Source organism: Aethalodelphis obliquidens, unplaced genomic scaffold, assembly GCF_003676395.1.
Source record: "Aethalodelphis obliquidens isolate GAN/ISIS:26980383/991018 unplaced genomic scaffold, ASM367639v1 scaffold1, whole genome shotgun sequence".
In the NCBI taxonomy this organism is placed as follows: domain Eukaryota; kingdom Metazoa; phylum Chordata; class Mammalia; order Artiodactyla; family Delphinidae; genus Aethalodelphis; species Aethalodelphis obliquidens.
Window position 1 is genome coordinate 97012061 of NW_020837945.1, and position 7118 is coordinate 97019178.

Sequence of the window (7118 nt, forward strand, 5' to 3'; positions counted from 1 at the left end):
TATCTACTAATAGTAGATGCTATGGTCTGAAAATCTGTTCCCCACCAATTCACATATTAAAATCCAAATGCCCAGTAGTAGAAGGTGGGACTTTGGTAGGTAACTAGGTCATGAGGGTGGAGCCCCCATGAATGGGAGTAGTGCCTTATAAAAGAGGCCCCACAAAGCTCCGTAGCCCTTCCACCATGTGAGGACACAGAGAAAAGTCACTGGTTATGAACAAGGAATAGGGTCCTCATCAGAAGGCTATCAAGCTGGTTCCTTGATCTTGGACTTCAGGTCTCCAAAACTGTGAAAAATAAATTTCTGTTGTTATCCACCACCCAGTCTGTAGTGTTTTGTTATAGCATCCTGTATGGACTAAGAGAGTAGCTATTAATAATCGATTACAAAATACTTTCTTTTTTGGCTCATTAGTGGGTTCAAGATCAATCAGAGTACCTATCAATCAGACTGTCAAGTGAGAAAACTTTTGCTCTCCCTGATCACAGGCTCTTCTTCTCGGTCTGATATGATCATGTTGCTCTGTGTCCCTCTTTTGTTTTCTTTTATGGTGCTCTACCAATTTCTAGAGCTGACTCAAGCATAAAAATCAAAAGAAACATACAATACATCATTGCAGTAGGCAGGCTTTTTTAACAAGCCTGTTAATAATTATAACAAAAATATGGTTTTCTTTGAATTGTAACAGAAAAATAATTTTGGAAATGAAACAAAAATTTGTAGTTGAGCTTTTAGTTTCCTAATTCAATCATTTTTTCTTTTCTGAAAGTGCAATTATTATTTATCACAAAGCAAATACCCATGTAACTATCATCATGACCATGAAATAAAATATTATCTGTGCCCAGCAGGCCCCTTTGTGCCTCCTCTCTCTCACTCCCTCCCCCTCAACATTACCGGTACTTTGAATGTTAGGCTAATGATTTCCTTGCCTTTCTTAATACCATCAAAGCACGTACTGTTAAACACTCCAGTTTTTCCTGTTTTTAACTTTGAGTCATACATACATACTGTATATAAATTTATTTATTTATTTATTTATTCCTGGCCTCTTTCACTCACAATTACATCCATCCATTCATGACGATGCCACAAGTTATTTAACCGTACTTTTAAAGGACATTTTTCCAATTTTGACTATGGTAAATGATGCTGCTGTGAACATTTTTGTGCATGTCTCCTGGTATGCACGTTTTGCGTTATCTTGGGCGCATATTAAAGAGTAAAATTAGGGGGTCATAAAATATGGACAGCTTTCGTACATACATTTTTCCAAAGTAGTTGTAGTACTATATCACCCAGTACTAGTGTGTGAGAATTCCTGTTGGCCCTTACATTTATTATCATCAGTAATTTTAAATTTAGTCATTCTTTAGATGATCTTAATTTGCATTTTCCTGATTACTAGTGAGTTTGAATATCTTTTCATATATTCCGTATTTTTACTGGATATTTGCTGCCACAGTATTTGAGTGTGTAGTGCCTTTTCAGTTCTCTTGTTCTTTTTTTCTATTGGGTTGTCTGCTTCTTTCTTACTCCTAGGTGAGAGTTCTTTACATAATCTGGAAAAAAGCTCTTTATTGGCAATACGTGTTGAAAGCATGTTTCTCCTCTTGGTGATTAGTTTTTAACTGTCTTAATGGTATATTTTGATGAACAGAAATATTCAATTTTAGTATATATCCTCAATAATTCCTTATGGTTAGTGCTTTGTTTCCCATTTAAGATGTTTTCACTTATAATAAGATTATGAATATATTCTCCAAATTGTCTTCTAGATGCTTTACTGTTTATCTTTCATATTTAAGTCTACAATACATATGGAATTGATGTTTTTGTATGATATGAAATAAGGTCAAATTTATTTTAATTTTTCTGTTCATAGTCAAGTTTCCCAGTATCTTTTATTGAAAAGACCATATTTCCCCACTATTACAGTACCACTGTAGTTGTAAATCACATGTCCATATACGCATCTGTCTGTTGATGGGAATCTTGATTCTATTCATTATATCTTTATAAGCCAATACCACGCTCTTTTAATTACTGTAGCTTTTTAAGTTTGACGTACAGTAGAGCAATGCCAAACATCAGAGGAAGAATGAAAATTAAGAAATGCTGAAACATCCAGGGCTCAGTCCTTGGACCACTTCTCTTTCCTTCCTACACTCATTGCCTAGATCACCTCATCCAGTCTCAAGGTTTGAAATACCATCTATATGCTAATGGCTCAAAGCTCTATGTCTCCCACCTGGACTTTTCCCCTAAATCTTGGACTCAACTCTCCAAGAGCTTACTTGACATTTCCACTTGAAAATCTAATAGGTATCTCAAACTTAACTGACCTGATGTCTGTCTTTCCCCAATAAAGTTCTAGCTCTTTCTGTAGTCCTTCCTATCTCAAAGAGTAATATAATTCTTTCATAAATCATGCTGTTTTTTTTCTCTTCTCTTTCTCACTCTCCACATCCATTGCATCAGCAAATTCTCTTTGTTCTGCATGAAATTACATCAAACATTAACAACTTCTTCCCACTCTACTTGACATCCTGAACACCATCTTCTCTTGCTTGGATTAATGCAATAGCTCCTAACTAGTCTCCATTTTTCTGCCCCTAGTTCTCCATAATTTATTCTCTACCCAGAAAACATAATTATTTTCCTATCATTCCTCTTTTCAAAATCAGTTCAATGGATTTCCACATCACTCAGTGTAAAAACCAAAATAGTATGTTGAACAACCTCCTAAAGGATCTGGTTCCCTGATAGCTCTTTTTTTTTTTTTTTTCTACATCTTTATTGGAGTGTAATTGCTTTACAATGGTGTGTTAGTTTCTGCTTTATAACAAAGTGAATCAGTTATACATATACATATGTTCCCATATCTCTTCCCTCTTGCGTCTCCCTCCCTCCCACCCTCCCTATCCCACCCCTCCAGGCAGTCACAAAGCACAGCTGATCTCCCTGTGCTATGCGGCTGCTTCCCACTAGCTCCTGATAGCTCTTTGATGTCATCTCAGTATTCTTCCCTTCATTCTCTCTGTTTCATCTACCTTGTCCTCGAACATGCCAGGCATGCCCCTTCCTTAGTGCTTTCACATTAGCTATTCCCTCTGCCCAGGACGTTATTGGTTGTCTCCCTGCAGATATCCACGTCTAAATTTCCATTTCTTTTAGTTCTTTACTCTATGGTTACCTTCTCAATGAGACCATTCCTGCACACCTTATCTAGAATTTCCAAGTCTAACATTTCATATTGCCTTTCCATGCTTTATTTTTCTCCTTAACAATTATTACTATCTAACACACTGTCTAAAGTACATATTTTACTTATTTATATTGTTTATTTTGTGGTTCTTTGAAGTGATGTGACTTGAATTTCAAATTGATACATTAGTCTTAAAAGAAGTAATAGCAGTGTATCCACTGTAACAGGTCTGAAGGGAGACAGGATAAATAACCACATAAGTGGGTTTATAAGTCTGGTCGATTGAGGAGTCTATAATTTACTCCTGACTACCAACAGATCAACTTCAAAAGGTTTGGCTGGGCTGAGCAGATTTCTTGGAACTATGTCTTGAAAAATTCTTTAAGATTGATCAGTTTCTGTGCTTTATAATCATATTTGAACACTTTGACTATTGAACATGGTTGGAAGCTGGGAAGATGGAGTGGGGTCAAGAAGAGAGAAGTATGCACATCCAAGTCCGATGTACTTATATCCATTTGAGCTTAAAAATTCTTATCAATTTAAGAAGTAGCTAAGGGCTTCCCTGGTGGCGCAGTGGTTGAGAGTCCACCTGCCGATGCAGGGTTCATGCCCCGGTCCGGGAAGATGCCACATGCCGTGGAGCAGCTGGGCCCGTGAGCCATGGCTGCTGAGCCTGCGCGTCCGGAGCCTGTGCTCCGCAACGAGAGAGGCCACAACAGTGAGAGGCCGGCTTACCGCAAAAAAAAAAAAAAGAAAAAAAAAATAAGTAGCTAAAAGTTACATTTCTAGATTTAGCTATGATTGTATCAACTCAAATGCAATAAAGACTGAATCTGATTGGCCCTATAAAAGGGTCAGTAGTTAGTTAATTCCAGGATCACTTTCAGTAAGTAGCAGATACAGCCTTAGAAGAAAATTTTAGTACCATCCTTACCCTACCCCTCTCATATGGTCATCCAATGAGTGAGGTGACTTCCTAGATGAACAAACACTTAGAATTCAAAGGCTGTGTTCGTTATGGGTTGAAGCGTATTCCTCCAAGAGATACTGAAATCATAACCTCTAGTACCTGTGAATGTGACTTTATTTGAGAATAGAGTCTTTGGAGATGATTAAGTTAAGATGAGGTCATTAGGGAAGACCCTAATCCAATATGACTAGTGTTCTTATAAAACAAAAATTTGGACAGAAGCAAACATGCACACAGCGATAATGCCATGCGGAGATGATCAAGTTGAGATATCTACAAGCTAAGGAATGCCAAAGATGGCCAGCAAATCATCAGAAGCCAGGCAAGAGGTATGGAACATATGTTTCTTCACAGCCCTCAGAAAGAACCAGCCCTGCTGAACATTGTGATCTCAGATTTCTATACACCAGAACTATAAGACAATTTTGTTGTTAAAGCCACACAGTGTGTGGTACTTTGTTATAGCAACCCTAGGAAGCTAATACAGTCCATATTCTTTTTAGAACAACTGTAGAAAATAGAATTCAAATTATGACCATAAGAATTTTAATCTAGTAAAATTTCCAAGGTTTGAAGAGTCATTACAAAAAATTAACTTTCTAATGTCGAACAATTTTAGATTTAAGGAAAAATTACAAAGTACTACAGAGAATTCCTCCATACAGCTTCCTCTATTGACATTTACATTAGTAGGGTACACTTGTTACCACGAATGAACTGATACTGATACATTATTATTAACTAAAGCACACACTTTACTCAGATTTCCTAGGTTTTAACCTAGTGTCCTATCCCATCCAAGATACCATGCTACATTGTCATGTTTCCTCATGCTCCTCTTGGTTGTGACAATTTCTGACTTTCCTCGTTTTTGATAACCTTGATCACTTTGAGGAGTACTGGTCAGCTATTTTGTGGAATTTAACTGATATTTCTCTCATGATTAGGCTGTGACGTTGCATTTTAGAGGGAAGACCACAGAAGTACGGTATCGTTTTCATCACATAATATCAAGGGTACAGACTACCAACATGACATCCCTGTTGATGTTCACCTACATGAGAAGTGTTTGTCAGATTTCTCTGCTGTTAAGTTATTCCTGGCCCCTGCCTTTCATACTATATTCTTTGGAAAGAAGTCACTATGCACAGCCCATACTTAAGTAATGGGAAGTTATGCTCCATCTCCTTTGGGGTAGAGTATCTACGGACATTTTTTGAAATTCTTCTGCACAGGAGATTTGCCTCTTCTCTTCAGACTGGAATAACTATTTCAATACTCTGAAAATAGAGAGACTCTACAAAGAGGATAATTTAAAATTTTTACTATATAATTTCTATTTAAAACAAAACAGTACTAGTATTTGATGTACAAAAGCAAATATTCTGGTCCAGATAATTAGAAATAATAATATATACTTTTTAAAGGTTTCCTTTGATCATAGAGTCTCAATTTCTCTCTACTAGAGCATGTATTCTCAGTTACCAAGAGTGTGAAAATTGGTTCCTAATTACAAAGAAAATTTACTAGCAGAACACAAGATGTTTTAACCTCTTTTATCGTCACATGGAGGGTTTTGTACCTTTGGGCATGACCCAATACTGCCCTTTCTTCATGTTTATCTTCCTCCTGAGGCAGAATAGAGAATAGAGTGAGAGGGAAATAACTTTGAGTTTTCCCCCAAGGTGGCAAACTGTGTCACTAACCATGGGCATGCCTCAATTCAGATGTACTAGATTTTGCCTTCCAAAGTATGATATACTCTTCATATAAAACTAGTAATGTGGTATTATAGAAAAGTTCATGCTTCAAAAACTCTAGGTATATGTAATGCCTCGATTTTACTCTTTCAACAAACATTTATGGAGGGCCAGCCACGTGCAAAGCGCTATGTTTGGTTCTGAGGAAACACCACTGAGAAAGCATAGATAAGGTCCCTGTTTTGATATAGTTTTAAACTTGGTGGAGAAGACAGGTACTGAGTGAGCATTAAAAGTGTGCTAAGTTACATGAAGAACTTTAGGGTACTGAGGGTGTAAAATGTGATCAGGTAATGGGGTCGTGGGTTGGTTAACTTAGCACAGCAAAACAGGAGGTTCCTTTGAGAAAGTTACGTTAAAGCTAAATTCTGCAGGCTGCATAGGAGTCATGTTGGGGAGGGTTATCATATTGACTAATATGGTCCTGTTCTGAGTGAAAGTTAAGTTTCTCCTTGCTTTACAAGGCAGAAAGAAACTTTAGAGAAGATCTCAAATCTCAAAAGTCTAACACTAGAATTTATAATATTTTTGAAAAGCCAATTGAAAACTCCTAACCCTGGAAATTTATTATAAATGGTTAGAGACAACTCATACTGGTATCCTTTCTTTAAAAATCCCCATGGAAATAGCAACACTACAATACTTCCATAATTGATATAGTGGTTTACAATAGCCAACTTCTCATGCAAATGATAGTACAGTATGGTTTTCAGGATGTTTGCTACAAAGGGAGAAAATAACTGAGGAAGCAATTTCCCTAAATGTGGTGACAGCCTAGTCATTAAAGAACATTCTACTTCATTGTTATGAATACGTGAATCATTTCAGTGGTTACTGGGAATATTTTTTTTTACCACTTACAAGAAAACATCTGCTACAACTAGATGAATGATTAGCTGCAAAGTATATAGCAATCTTGTTTTTGAAGGATTACTTTCCAAAGTCCCCCCATTCAGGTGCATGTATAATGACATAGGTGGTCATTTCTAGAATCTTCTGAGTTGGTAGGAGCAAATTCTTCAAGAGGCTCATAAGATAAAGTTTTTGTTTCTCTCAGAATTTCAGCATTTCTTTGAGATTACTCCATCCCATTTTCAAAGAATTCTATCCCCCCTCTCTGGCACTCCCAGGACATATCTTCAAGGTTAATGTTTAAGTGTTAATTAAGCCTAGC